This window comes from Peromyscus leucopus, chromosome 4, assembly GCF_004664715.2.
Source record: "Peromyscus leucopus breed LL Stock chromosome 4, UCI_PerLeu_2.1, whole genome shotgun sequence".
In the NCBI taxonomy this organism is placed as follows: domain Eukaryota; kingdom Metazoa; phylum Chordata; class Mammalia; order Rodentia; family Cricetidae; genus Peromyscus; species Peromyscus leucopus.
Window position 1 is genome coordinate 127,405,253 of NC_051066.1, and position 11,534 is coordinate 127,416,786.

The window sequence follows — 11,534 nt, forward strand, 5'->3', positions numbered from 1 at the left end:
TCCCAGTCCTCCTGGAGGTGTCCCCTCACTGACCCGGTCCCAGCGGGATGATCTTTCTCTGCATTCAGAGGAGGGGCCGGGCCTGGAACCTGTGAGCCGCCCAGTGGACTATGGCTTTGTTTCTGCTCTGGTTTTCTTGGTGAGCGGAATCCTCCTGGTGGTAACAGCATATGCCATCCCTCGAGAGGCCCGAGTCAACCCTGACACAGTGACAGCAAGGGAGATGGAACGCCTAGAGATGTACTACGCCCGCTTGGGCTCGCATCTGGACAAGTGCATCATCGCGGGCCTGGGCTGCTCACAGTGGGTGGCATGCTCCTGTCCGTGCTGCTTATGGTCTCTCTGTGCAAGGGCGAGCTGTACCGCAGGCAGACCTTCGTCCCTGGCAGGGGAACAAGGAAGACCTACGGCTCCATCAACCTGCGTATGCGGCAGCTCGCTGGGGATGGGGGCCAGGTCCTAGTGGAGAAACGAGGTTGTCCAAGTCTCAGAGACCAGCTATACCACACAGGGCTCTTAAGTAAGAGCCTGCCCTATCTTGCTGCTTTAGCTGCAGAGCTTGGAGGGTCCCCAAAACCTGGGGCTTCAAAGTGGGATCCACAGAGGGTCCTGTGGAGGGAGTTTTGATGCGGGGGTGGGGGCAGCCAGGGTTCTGGCTTAGGCCCTACTAAGGCAAGCATCCCTGATGTGTTTTGCAGCTTGAAGTTTTTGCATAAGGCTTTGTTTGGAGGATGGGTTCTGATGCTAAAAATACATTTTTGGAAACCACTGCTCTTAGAAGATGAGGTTGCTTGGCATTTCTCAGGGTTGGGAGTCATGTGAAAGGTTGCCTCCATTCTTCATGCCTTGGGGAATTCTGAGACCTCTACTATCTTCATTAGCCAAGTAAGAGGGTTGGGAGACCATCTAGGGTAGAGTGTGGCTTCATGATGATGATGGAAGAAGTCGGTTCTGAGGTGAGCCTCCTGCAGCACCCTGCTGACTGAACCATAACCCTCCCCTCTCCAGACCTCAGTTGCCCAGTCTCTAACGGGAGGAGCAAGACTGGGTGCCCTACCATGGGCCACATCTTCCCTGGGAATAGGAAGCCAGTCTGCCTCTGGCCAACCTTCAAGGAGGGATGGGGGTGTTTGGCAGGGACTGACCATTGTCACTGCCACCTTCTGGCCCCGCATTGGTGACTACCACTGCCAGGAGCCAGTGGTTCTGTGGCCCTGCTACAGAGCCCGGGTGAGTGGGTTTAGTTCAATCCAAAATTTGACACAGTGTGAAGAGGTCTTGGGATTCTACTTCCTATGGTGGCTAATTTTCTGCAGTGGCACATTTACAAAGCACAGTTTCTCCTGGGCACCTAGGTGTGAGGACTTGGTTGTCTTTCTGTGGGCATGTTGGGGGCTTATCACCTCAGTGGGCTGTTACTTAGGCCTGATCTCATCCTGGTAGCAGAAACAATTTTCTTTAATGCTGAATTTGTAATGTCTGCTTTTCCTTCTTAGTAAAGTTCAGTTGCCAATCATCTGGGGAGAAATAAGGCACACTTAAGTGGCCTGGATACTCCAGCCACATGGATTGCTGTTCGCATTTTTTCTTCAGTGAAATATTTCCAGGGCCCCTCCAAACTCTGTTTAATCTTCTGACAACGGAAGTAGGTGTTAGAGGGCAAGGGGATAGCGGCAGACATTTGGGGAGCATTGTCCAGTCCAGAAAGCGCCCCCAGACCTCCAGAGCACATACTGTCTGGGCTATGGGAAGACTCTAAAAGGGTCATTTCCAGGAGCCCTTGCTCTAGGCAAGTCCCTTGTCCTCCACCCTAGCTGCCTGCATAAGCTGAGAGCCTAGCTGTTGGTGGGGGGTCAGAACATGGGGTGGCCAAAGGTCTGTGGGCTGGAGAGGTCCTGACTATGTGGAACATGAACCTTCAGCCCAGGCAGCTTGAACATCTGGGCAGTATATAATTTCACAGCTTCTGAGACAGATCAAATGTCTGCTCATGTTGGCAGTTTTTTTTGGCCTGGAGCAGAGGGCTGAGTAGGGGAGGGAGACAAAATTGTGCAGCTTGGCTTCAGAGGTTCTGCTATGGTGCTGAGAGGGTGTGGCTTAGAAAGGACAAAGCTCAAGAGAGCAAAATGTCCCAGTCCCAGGACTTGTGTACATATGTCAGTTTTTCCCAGCTGAAGCAGGGAAGTGCTGGACAAAATGGCAGGAAGCATGCTAGATGAATTAAGTAAGATGGGACATTGCCAGTGACGGGCCCCAGCTTCCCAAATCCATGATGATAATAAATGTATTGATCCAAGCAGTATGGATTCCTGTGGCAGTAGAGGGGGGCACGTTAGGCTACAGTGCTTACTGAGAGTGTCTGCCTGGAGCTGTCCATTCAGATCAGCTTAAACACAATGAAATGTTTTTAGGGGCTAAATCTGAAATCTGCTAGAAAATAAAGGAATGGCAGCCCCCCCCCCCACAAGCCAGAGGAACCTGCTTTGCATTCCCGATGGGGAAACTCCTTTAGAAACCACATGTAAATGGATCAAGGCAGTCATTACCTTGTCAGTGAATTAAGACGATTTGAGAGATGCCGAAAGCATTTCCCCAAGATGCAGCTGAGATCTCCCAGCCGGAGGACCCAGGTTTAGGAGGGAGCCGGGGAGGAATGAGGAGTGCTCTGGGTTTCTTTGGGGTTAGATGTAGAGTTGTCCCTGATGTTGCTGGAACATGCCTCCCTGACTTCTAGGAACTGTCTCTGCCATCCCACAGACCACTAGGCCCAGATCTTGCTTTCCTCACTGTATCTAACAGACAGCGATTTCAGACCTGGTAAGATCAGGGTTTGAATATGAGTTCTGCCACTTACTGGCTCTGTGACCTTGGGCGAGCTACTCCACCTCTCTGTAAGTGGGCCAACTGGGCCATACCGCATTCCTAGGGTGAGAAACATGGGTGGCATACATAATTTTCATGTTTGAATGAAAGGATGAAACAAAAAATTCGATTCCTGTCAGGGCAAGTGGTGCCCTATCCAAGGTCCTGGAGTCCCACAGTCCCTGCCCAGCTCCCCAGAGCCCCTGCTGTGGTCAGAATCAGTGACATAGAAGGTCCCATGACTAGAAGTGTGGTGGCTTGTCAGTGGACTCTGCAGCTGGGACGTCCTCTCTGGGCCTTCGTTTAACTTTGTTTCAGGGATTTCCCGATGGAGAAAGGTCCTCTTCCCAGTCCCGGCATGGCATAGCCCAGTGGTAATTGGATCCATGAGACACTTGTGGGGGGGGGGGAGGAATCTGTGACCCCTGACTTCCTCTTTGCTCATCTGAGGCCCTGGGGTGTCTAGGCCCAGACATTTCGGGACCATGCCCGTCATCACCTCCACTTCCTTGCAGGTACCCTCTGGGTCTCCGAGCCATCGGGTTGCTGGCTGAGTCCACCACCACTGCTCCTCTTCTTGGGAGCGGCTCACCTTCCTAGGGATTCTCTTCCAAAGGTCCTCCTCCCTACATACGCAGTTCTGTGCATGAGCACACACACGATGCACCCTGTCTGTACCTCTGCAGCTTTCTCATCTGACCTTGCTCGGGAGCCAAGGACTCAGCTTCTGGCTGCAGAGTTTTAAGCCAGGGCATCCTCTGGAAGCTGGTGATGGTTTTCTCCTCTTCTACCACAGACGTGTGGTTTTGATCTTGCCATCCTCCAGCAACAGCCCAGTGTCCCCTCCATAGTCCCTCTTGTTTTCTTTCATGGGAAAGGAGGAGAGTTCTGGGGATTCCAGAACCCTGGCTCTTGGGGAGGGGCCTGAGCTGGGGACTGGGAGAGCCATGTCATGCTGGTTACCACTTCGCTGTGGGTGACATCAAGCAGAAGCAGGACAAGAATGTGGGAGGCTTCAAGAAGCCAGAGGTGAAGTTCTGTTAGGGAGAGTGGGATGTCAGTGGTATGGACATCGGTGAGGAGATGTCTCCCATTCAGTTTGTTGGTTTCCTCCCTAAATTCCCCAGGGATAGATTCATCTGGGAGAGAAGGTTGCTGGGGTCTTGGATGAACTGGAGTCACAGGGAGTGCCCGTCATCGGAGGTATGTTAGCATTTACTTGCCAGGAATTAGGTATTTCAGAGATGGAGCATGGTGGGTTAGCTGGAATTAGCTGAGGCTCCTCCAAGCTTCCAAATTGTTCATTTCGAGGAGAACCGGGTCTTTAGGGACAGAGCCTGTTGTTTTGTCTTGCTCTAGCTTCTTGTCCTTGAGCCCCTGTACATCACATCCTCTTACCTACATCATTCCTCTTCCTCAACTGGTTCATCCCAAGCAGATGGACAGTGTAGGACACCTGCACGGTGCGGAGGGTGGCACACAGTGCTGGAGCATCGCCTGCAAGTGAAATCTCAGAGGGACAAGAGGCAGAGCCCCGAGGGTCCACAGAGACTGATTGATCACATAGTGTAAGGGATGGCTGCTTAGGTGATTGGCGGTGGCTCACTGCCTCCTGGCCTGTTTCTTCTGAAAAGCAGCTGTGCTAGATGCAACGACTTCCCTGTAAGACCTCAGTGAGGGGTAAATATGTCTGTAAAGCACTTAGCACAGTGCCCTGCATTTCCTAATTGCTCAGTAAACAGCTATTCATGTTCTCTAATTCATCCATGGTATCCTTCTGTGGTTCGACGAGTAAACACAGTCCTGGCTGGGCTGCACTTAGGCTGTCTTGTGCAGGATGGTGTGCCTGTGCTGTGCTGCGGGGGCGGGGGAGGAGACAGAGACAGGAGACCTCTGTGAGTTGGGGGTTAGGAAGGTTCATTTGGAAAGGGGGTGCTTAACGAGAATCTTAAACAACTAGGAAGTGTTGATGTGGAGAATTGGTGGAAGGGCTCTGGGCAGAGAGAGACGTGATCAGAGGTTCAGAGGCCTCAGCAGCTGGTGAGATGAGGTGGAACAGGTGGTACAGAGGTGACTGAGGCGTGTGCAGTGGGACCCCCGGTGGGTGCTTGGGCTTCATCATCTGGAGAAGGGGACGGGCAGGATACTGTGGGAAGGCTGTAGGGCATGAGTGTGGCGCTGTGGTGACAGGGTCTGTCTTCCCTCCACTTGCCAGTGTGTGGAAGGAAGACTCTTTTGTGTCGGATGCCCTGTGGGGGCAATGCTGTAGCACCCCGTGACCCTCCTTTAGGGCTCTTACTACAGCCAGGGGGACATGGTCTTGACTCCATGCCTCAACTTGGCAGCCCTCTCCTGTTTGGCTTCTGAGCCTCCAAGGTCAGGTGGCGGCTGCTGGTCTCCTGGGCTTGAGGAAAAGTAGCAAGTGAAAAGAGACTCACTAATCAGATCTGGCCCAGGGGAACAAGGACAGGGAAAGAAGGTAGCTGCCATGCCAACCTCTTCCTGGGAGGTGTGGCATCTGGGTCAGTACTGACTCCAGGGCCAGTGACATTCAGTGAATCATTCACCTATCTCCTCTTCTCTCCTCTTCTTCCCTGATAGGTTGCCTTGTGTACCCACACCTTCCCTCATTGAGCTACTCCTGGGTGAGCTGGGCCACCATTGCTGACACTCTCTCAATAGCCCCTAGACTTGCCACCAGAGATTAAAGCAGGAGCCCAAATGCAAATGTCTGCAGCTTTGCAGGTAATATCAATGAGCAGAGGAGCTGACCATGGCAGTGGTGGCAAGATTAAAGGGCGTGTCTGCTCTGGCCTTGGCCATCTGTGGCTTTGTGGTCATCAGAATCCCAAGTTTTTCAATTGCAGCTGGACAGCTGGACTTTGTGGGTAGGAGGGTGTGGCAAGGTGAGGACCGTGGCCGAGGTCAAGGGAATGTCAATAAGATGTCATCTTCTGGGGCCAAGGATGCACAACTCCTTTCCCTGAGGCTTGTTAAATCATTCATAGAGATGGGTGCCTTTGAAATGGTGGGCACTTCTGAACTGCAGGCCAGGGGCTGCTTGATGGTGCCCACCCAAGCATCCTCATTCATCCTTTCGCAGAGGTTTGAGTAGCTGCCCTGTCCGGTTTTAGTTTTAGCGTTGAAGAGATTAAAAACCCAAGGAGTTCTGACAGAGGCACCTGTGCTGGTTTGAAGGGATGATGGTGTCAGGGATCAGGAAGGAGGGCAGGCCCTCTCCTCTCGGCGATGATGTCTGCCTACCTCCAGAAATGGGCTATCCTGGCTTGGAGAGCAGTCAAGCTTAATGTAGACAGAGATCTCAGCGCCACGAGGCTGGGTGCTGACCAGGGTGCTGAATCGACATGGTGCTTCCTAACAGGCTAGCTGAGTGAGGAGGAAGGAGAGCTGATGTGTTCCTGTTGCTAAGGCCCCCATGACTGTTTTGGTTCACACTGAGCAGGGAAGCCTGGGATATGAAGACAGAATTCCTGTGGTCTGTGAAGCTCTGGGGAAATCTTTCTCATACATCTACTGTGGACTTGCTTTTTCATTTGTTTAGCACAGAGTAGTTTCCATCCTACGAATCCCTGAGGGCCAAGGTGGGCAGCAGCTGGGGCCATGTGGCAAGGCCCAGCACGGAGCACAAGCCCAGCCTCGGGGTCCAGAGGAGCCCTTAACTCACCCTCAGAGGGGCTTACTGGGCCTGTCTCTTGCAGAGTGAAGGTTGTACCACGTGGTATCAGAGGGGTCTAACCCGAGTGCTGCTGATGCAGTGGCTGTCAGGTGCTCAGGATCATGAACACCCAGCCAACAGGCTCAGCTTCAGAGCTATGTCCATCCCCGGGATTATGCAGAATTTCTCCTTTCTGAGATCGTTCATCTTTCCCAGAAATTCTGGGATGGGTTTTGCCTGTGGATCGTGGCCAGGCGAGGTCTGGGTACAGTTCTACTGGAAAGAACTTCAGAGCTTTAGAGCCAAGCTGGTTTAGTTCTGGCAACCCTTAGGGGTGTGTCCAGCACCTTGACTAATGCCCCCAATCTTCACCTCAGCTTGTAGCAAGCAGAGTCTGGGATAAGAAGCTGTGCATACTATGGGTACCAGTTAAATACTTGTCTCCTGCATTGGTTTGGCCCTGAGTTCCTCTCCTTTGTGTGTGAGCTCCATTCTCACTTACCCATATGGTTTTGGTAATGATAGCTGCTGACACCCACTGGCCCCCACTACCTTTAATAAGACACATTTAGTGGTAACTCTCCAGAAGTCTTGCAGGCGGGGGCAACACTCAATTCACAGATGAGGAAGGCTATACCAGTAGTGTGCTGGAATCATCTCCACACTTGGTTCCTGCCAAACTACCAGACCTTTCTAATCCTCTTTGGTTTAGAAATGAGGCTGAATGATTAATGATCTGAGGATTGTTATCTCACAAAGGCACCCATATATTTAAAGACATTTATGAAATATGCTTGAATGAGCCATAGAGTTAAGGGAATGTAGTGGCTATTAGGGGTACAACCAGGGAAAATGCAAATATTAAGGCATTAATCATGTATGCCATCCACTGAGACTGGCTGACTTCATTCTTTGCTCCTGATAGCCAGGTGAAGGTAAAGGGCTAGCTGTACAGTTGAGCAAATTCAGTGTGCACATGGATGTGGGGAACTTGTCAAAAGGCAAGTTCACTGGGGCTGAAGAGATGGCTCAATGGTTAAGAGCAGTGGCTGTTCTTCCAAAGGATCTGGTTCAATTCCCAGCACCTGCATGACAGCTCACAACTATCAGAAACTCCAATTCCAGGGGCTCTGATGCCCTTTTTGGCCTGTGTGTGCACCAGACATGCACCCAGTGCACATGCATACATTCAGGCAAAACACCCATCACATAAAAATAATTAAACTCCAAGTTCATATATAGTAAGTCTGAGGTGGGCCCTGAGATTATTCATTTCTAACAAGACTCCAGGTAACATTGATGTCGGTGGTGCTGTGTAGAAAGACTGTCCTTTGCAGTTCTCCAGCGTGCATCATCTGTGAATTACAACTGGACTTGAAGGCCTTTCCTTACAGCTGTGGATTGGGGCCCACGATGTACTGCTATACATACAACAAGCATTTCAGGAGATGTGGGGGTGGCAGGCATGAATGCAGTACCCATCTACATCATGGGAGATGGACACAATCACAGGAGGTCCAGCAGACCTTTTCCAATGCCCCTTCCAATGGCAGAGATGGGCAAAGAGCACAGGGGCATCTCTGAGACCTCTGGCTGCTACAGTCAGGGGTGATACAGGTCCTCACAACCAGGTGCAGTCAGTCCACTGAGCCTTGAACTCGGAATTGAGCTGAGTGGGCACGAGGTGACAGAGAGAAAGGCATTCACTTTCTTATGCAGATCTGGGCACCTGCTGTTTTATAGTTCCTATTTCTCAGACCACGGTGACAAGCTGTCCGGCCCCTAGGTTAAGTGAGTATTTACTGCACTGAACTTCCAGACTGGCCCCTCCTATTCGGTTGTCCCTCTGAACCATTACACTGTGATTTTCCCAGCACGTGCTTTATGTAGCTCATAACCATTGACACCGTTCAGTGGTTACCCATGGTCCTTTACTGTGAGTAGGAGATGGGCCTTCCGCTTCCACAAGCACTGCCTTAGTGAGGTGCTCAGACTTCCGATGTGTTCTAGGATCCGTCCAGTGGCTAGGGCCTTGCTGGTCCTACCCCGTTAACTGCTCATACCCCGTTGTCGGCCATGCTTGCCTTTTGACCTGTTCTCAGGAGCAGACTCTGGGTCAAGCCCAGGTGAAGTGATTCAGTGTCGCATCCCAAGGGCAAAACAAGGCCTAGGAGCTGGTGGCTAGGATGCCGACCATGAGCATCTGTTCTAGAGGTGAACAGTGGTCAGGGAGCAACAATTATTACTGATAGGTAAAGCTGGGAATATGCCTGGAGGACTGTCACTGGTGGTAGGACCTGTCTTGACTGGAACTGCACCAAAGTGTACAAGATCAGGTGCTAAGAGAATATGAAGTGATCCATGGATTTGTTTCCATCCTGTGAAGACAGCCATGATCAATGACAAAGTATCAGCAATGACAGGGTAAGTCACGAGGAAGCTGGTTTCTACAGGGAGACTGTACAGACTTGTTACCTGTTCTCCAGGCATGTGTCAACAGGTACTAAGTCTAGCCCAGGAATGTAGCCTCATTTAATTCTTAATACATTCCTGGGGTCAAGGTCTTAGGAGACTCATGCCTTAGACTGCAGGTTGGCTGAAGCTCATGACTGAGGAGATAAATGCAATGCAAAACAGCCAGCTCTAAGAATAGAAAAGACAGCAAGCCAAGAAGAGAAGGTGGGATGTGGGCCGATGCATCCTAGAAATAGTATGAGTAGTCTATTTAGCACCCGAAGACAATGATTTAGAAGTAGACCTTGATTCTATTTGTAAGCCACTGGATGAGCTATGAAAATTTCAAACCCAGTGAAAATGATGCTCTGAATCTTATTAGATGTCCAAAGGCTTCAGGAATTTCCCCCAGAGAAAAGGCTACCAGGTATCACATCCAGTCCAGAACATCCCCAAAGTCAAACTCAACTCCATGACTGGTCGTGACCACCCCACAGTGGCCATTATCAAAGCCACAGTCCTCCTCCTCCAAGGCAAGCTGCTCTGGTCTCTGCCCTGAATAGTCTTGCTCAAAATTTTCCATTAGAAAATATAAAATAGAGGACAACAATACAAACAAGATATGACTTGACACCACTAGTCTGGCCTGGAGCAAGTGTTTAGTGAGGATGTGGAGAAAATGGAGCACTGCTGGGAGTATGAAGAGTGTGGCTGTTTTTGGAAAACACTGGCAGTTCCTCAAAAAGTTAAAAGTGCTATCACAGGACTCTGCAAATCCATCCTAGATATATTCAATGACTTGAAAACATCTGCCCACACAAAAAAACTTGATCATGAATGTTAACAGCATTCCACATAACAAGCAAAAGGGAGAAACAAACCAAGTATCCATCAGCTGATAAATGAGCAAAGTGTGAAGCCGCCATACCGTGCTTATCCAGCCACAGGATAAAGTGCTGTTGCTGCATTCACAGGGACAGTGAAAACAAGGTGTGGAAGATGCCGGACACGAAGGCCATACACTGAGGGATTTCATTTATGAGAACTGTCCAGAAAGGCAAATCTGTAGACAACTGACGGGAATGCCTGGGCTGGGGGAGGGAAATGAGAGTGATTGCTAATGGGGATAGTTTTGTTTGTTCTGAGGAATTAGATCTGGGGGTGGATGCACATATAGCACTGTGAATACCCTACAACCCACTGAGTTGTGTACTTTAAAAGGATGAAATTCCTGGGTATGTAAATCCTCTTAATAAAGTTGTTAATAAAAAAAAAAAGATTACAAAGTGCTCTTTGTTTATTGTGAAGGCTCCGATTTGGGAGTTCTATAGGACAAATGCCTGAAATATTCTGTTTCTGTTGGCTACTCACAGCTGGAAGGAGAGAAATGACAGAGACCTAAACAAGTACCAACAGCTTGACCACAAGTTCCTGGAGGCCCCGTTCAAGGCTACCTTTGTTATGAAAAAGCCCAATTGGAGAATGTTTCCATTTTTACCTTTCCTCAAATCAGGGTCCTGAGTTATCCACCTTCCCCAACCTATCTCAAGAACGGCCACCAGCTGTTCCTTTAAATGCTTCCTTGTATAAAAAGGGATGCTTTAATGAGCAACGTGCCCTAAGCTCTTTTGCAGGTTATGATCCAATTCCAAAACAAACATTTCATCTGCCAGCCCCGAGAATAAAAGTGATGTACAATGAATGCCTGTCTTAACTTTGCCTCGTCTGTGGCCCCCACAGACCACAGGATGTTCTAGAGCTTCAAGATGGTCAGTGCCTGACCTGTGTGACCCTCTATAACAGCTAGGGAGCCTGCTTATGCTAGCTTGGCCCCGAGGCCTAGCCTCCACTTGAGACTGGCTCTGGTCCCTTCAGTTCAGTTTACCTATCCATTCTTGGGCTGGGCACACAGGACACCCTCTTAGAATGTACTCCAGAAAAGCTACAGTCACTTGTTGTTGCTGCTTATAGGTAAAAATGGTAAGTCCTAATCTGGGGGAAGGAATGCCAAGGAGCTGAGATGTGAAAGCAGCCACATGGTTGAAACGCTGGCTGTGGAATGAAGTACTTACTGCCTAGATTTGGTGTCTCCTGGCCTGGTCCTCTATTGCACTCTATTCCATCACTACAGCACAGGGGCCGAGCACTGCCAGTGCCTGACAGCTGGGGCTTCCAGGGATCCAGATAGTCTACAGACCGGGGGTGGACACAGGCTTCCAGAGACTGGGGCTCCCCCTCCCTCCTGAAGTTTAACACCACACCCGGCTGGACTCATGTCCCTATGCTCTCGATGGTCACAAGAGGACAAGCTGCACAGCCGTAGACTTTCCTTCTTTCCACTTCTCCAGTCCTTAGTGTTATTCCCATCCACACAGATGCACTGCAAAGCGTCAGTGAAGGAGCCTGATTTCACAGGCAGCCATTAGCCTCTAAGAGAAAGGACTGTTTTAGGGTCACTATGGGGAGGAATGAGATTAGCCTACAGATCTGTTCTGTTTATTCCTCTACTTACTGGCCATGGCAGCCCAGGGAGACAGCCAAG

At 50.3% G+C, this 11,534-nt stretch overlaps 1 pseudogene; it reads left to right on the forward strand.

Annotated features, from left to right (window-relative positions):
* Positions 1 to 777, forward strand: part of LOC114705548 — a 2,127-nt pseudogene extending 1,350 nt beyond the window's left edge.
* Positions 778 to 11,534: the final 10,757 nt, after the last annotated feature.